The sequence below is a fragment of the Nicotiana tabacum genome, chromosome 22 (genome assembly GCF_000715075.1).
Source record: "Nicotiana tabacum cultivar K326 chromosome 22, ASM71507v2, whole genome shotgun sequence".
Lineage (NCBI taxonomy): Eukaryota > Viridiplantae > Streptophyta > Magnoliopsida > Solanales > Solanaceae > Nicotiana > Nicotiana tabacum.
In genome coordinates, this window is record NC_134101.1 from 82,168,135 (window position 1) to 82,171,615 (window position 3,481).

Genomic DNA, 3,481 nt, shown 5'->3' on the forward strand with positions numbered 1-3,481 from the left:
TTAACCAAAAGTGGTTTTCTCTCTCTTCGAAGTGCTACTAAATAGTTGTCAGGGCAACTGTTGAAGAAACCGTTGGACATGGTTTGGCCAATTGTGTGACATGATTTGCCAACTGTTGGACGTGATTGGCCCGGTGCCTCCAGCCCTCACTTTTTTCAACCCTTCTCGATTTCATCGCGGTCTGAACTGTGAGACACGGTTGATGCCACGGTTTGGCTCGGCTCAGTTGGATACTCTACTAGCTTTTAGCAAGAAGGTCACAACTTCTTGTTGGTATGCCCTAATGAAAAACGGTTTTAAGAGTTAGAATCCAGACTCAAAGTGCTTTCATTTGATGGGTAGATCATCAACTAAATCATTATATCTTGCGAGTTGTGCTTATTTGAATTTGGATCTTATGTAAATTTATTTGAAACTTTAGTTCTTTGCTTAGTATCCAACATGATTTGGTGCAATTTTAAATCCTTAAGACCTTACGAAATTTTAAAGGCATTCTCCTCCACATAGGAACATTCGTCATTGATTTTCAAAATTTTGTTCTTAAGCCGCGCATGAAATGAAGCCTAGATTTTTACCATACTCTAAACCTCCTAAGACTCTCAAATTTTCTAACTCTTCAAATTTTCAAAAATTCGCTAGAGTCTTTGGGTCTATTCACTTGTCTAGTCATAGAAACCATATCAAAAAGTAAATTCACAAGTTATTCAGTTCACCTCACTACTGCCATGATCACTATCATTAACTTGAATAACTCATCCAAAGCCATGGAGACACTAATACATGAACTCATACATAATAAAAGAAAAACATAATATATGAGGGAAAGAATCTAATATTCTTTACACATTTTTATCTTGCTCAATAAACAAATGGTGATATTTTTCTTCAAATCTTCTTCTACTTCCCAAGTTGCTTCTTCAACATGTTGGGACTCTGTAATATTTTAACGGAGGTAATTTCTTTAGTTTTCAACTTCTGAACTTGCCTATCAAGGATGGCAATGAGAATTTCTTCTTAATTCAAGCCTTTATTGATTTTAATTGTCTCTATGGGGACAATGAGCGATGAATCACTTATCACTTGCTTCAACATGGACATATGGAATACATGATGCACGAAATACAACTCTTGCAGCAATTCTAGCTTGTAGGATACTTGGCTAATGTTCTTCAAAATTCTATAAGGCCTAATGTATCTTTGACTTAATTTTCATTTCTTCACAAAATCCTATTACACCTTTGATAGGAGAAATTTCAAGAACACCCAGTCATCTTTTTTAAATTCTGGGTATCTCCGTCGCACGTCAAAGTAGGGTTTTTAGTGACTCTTAGCGGTCTTCAGCCATTGTTTGATGATTTTGACTTTCTCCATAGATTGGTGAACTAGATCAGGACGTATCAACTCCGCTTTACCAACTTCTAATCACCCAATACGAGACATATATCTCCTCCTACATAAAGCTTCAAAGGGAGCTATTTGAATACACACATGATAACTATTATTGTAAGCTAACTCGATAAGTGGAAAATGATCATCCAACTACCCTTAAAGTCAAGAACACATGCTCGCAACATATCCTCGAGCATCTGAATTGTTCGCTCGGGTTGCCCTTCAGTCTAAGGATGGAAAGTTATACTTTGGTTGACTTTAATTCACCCAAGCCCTTTGAAATTTTTCGAGAATTTATATGTGAGCTGCACACCTCTATCAGAGATAATAAAAACTATGGCATCATGCAACCAGACTATTTCTTTAATGTACAAGTGAGCGTGTTTTTTAGCAGTGTTAGTAGTCTTCACGGGCGAGAAGTCTGTTGACTTTGTAAGTCAATCCAAAATCACTCAAATCAAACTTACAAAATGAATAAGGTAGACCTACCGCAAAGTTCATATTTTTTTATTTTCCACTTTCACATTAGGATCTCTATGTTTTGTTCTAATCCACTGGGGTTTTGGTGCTTGGTCTTAATTTGTTGGCAATTTGGGCCTAGCCACATACCCGGCCATATTTCTCTTCGTGTTATTCCACCAATAGATCTCCTTAAAATCATGGTACATCTTTGTAAAATCTGAAACACAGAGTACCTTGAATTGTGTGCCTCAATCATGATTTTTTTCCCTCAGCCTATTGACATTAGCAACACACAATCCACCTTGGTACCCCAATGTACCATCGTTTACTCTGAGTGAATACATCGTAGTTTTGTACTTGTGAATTCCTTCATTCAATTTCATCAAGAAAGGATCATCATATTATTTTTCCTTCACCTCCACAACTAGAGGCAAATCAGCTCTATTTTTCATGATAATATCCCCATAGTCAGAGTCTATGAGTTGAACTCCTAAAACCGCTAAGCGGTGAACTTCCTTTGACACGTGCCTTCCTCCAAATAAGCCAAACTACCCATACACCTTCGGCTAAGAGCATCGACTATAATATTTGCCTTTTCGAGATGGTAGAGTATATCGATGTTATAATCTTTGAGTAGCTCAAGCAATCTTCTTTGCCTCAAGTTCAACTCACTGTGCTTAAAGATATATTAGACTTTTTTTATCCATGAATATATCAATATGAGCACCATACCAATTATGACACCAAATCGTCTACGCAAACATCACTGCTGCAAGCTCCAAATGACAAATCGAATAATTCTTTCATGGTTCTTGAGTTTCCTCAAAGCATAAGCAACCACTTTGCCATGTTGTATTATAACACACCCGAGACCAATTCCTAAAGCATCACAATATACCACAATCTCATCCGAACCAATTAGTAAGGTCAACCGGTGCTGTAGTCAATTTTGACTTTAATTCTTGAAAACTTTTCTCACAAGCAACAAGCCATTGGAACATAGACGCCTTATGAGTCAACTTGGTTAATGGAGAGCCAAGAGAAGAAAACCCCTCCACAAACCTTTAATAATAACTTGCCAAACGTAAAACACTGTGAATCTTTGTTATTGTTGTGGTCTTGGTCGATCCTTCACAGTTTCTACCTTTTGTGAGTCAACTTTAATTCCTTCACTTGAGACCACGTGGCCCAACAAAGCCACAAACTCAAGCAAAAACTCATACTTTGAAAACTCATAAAACTCATTCTCCTTTAAGCGTTTGTAAGGCCTCTCTATTATTGTTATTATGGTGCTATCTACTCTATGAGTACATAATAATATCACCAACGAATATTATTACTAAAGTATCGAGGAAAGGCTTTCAAACTCAATACATAAGATCCATAAAAGTTGTTGGAGCATTAGTCAACCCAAAGGACATCACCATAAACTTAAAGTGTCCAAAGGAAACAAAAATCATCTTTGGAATATCTTTTTCTCTTATCTTCAATAGGTGATATCCTGATCTCAAGATCAGGTCAATCTTAGAGAAGTACTTATCATCTTGGAACTGATCAAACATGTCATTAACTCTTGGCAATGGGTACTTGTTTTTTATTGTGACTTTGTTGAGTTGTCGATAGTCAATAC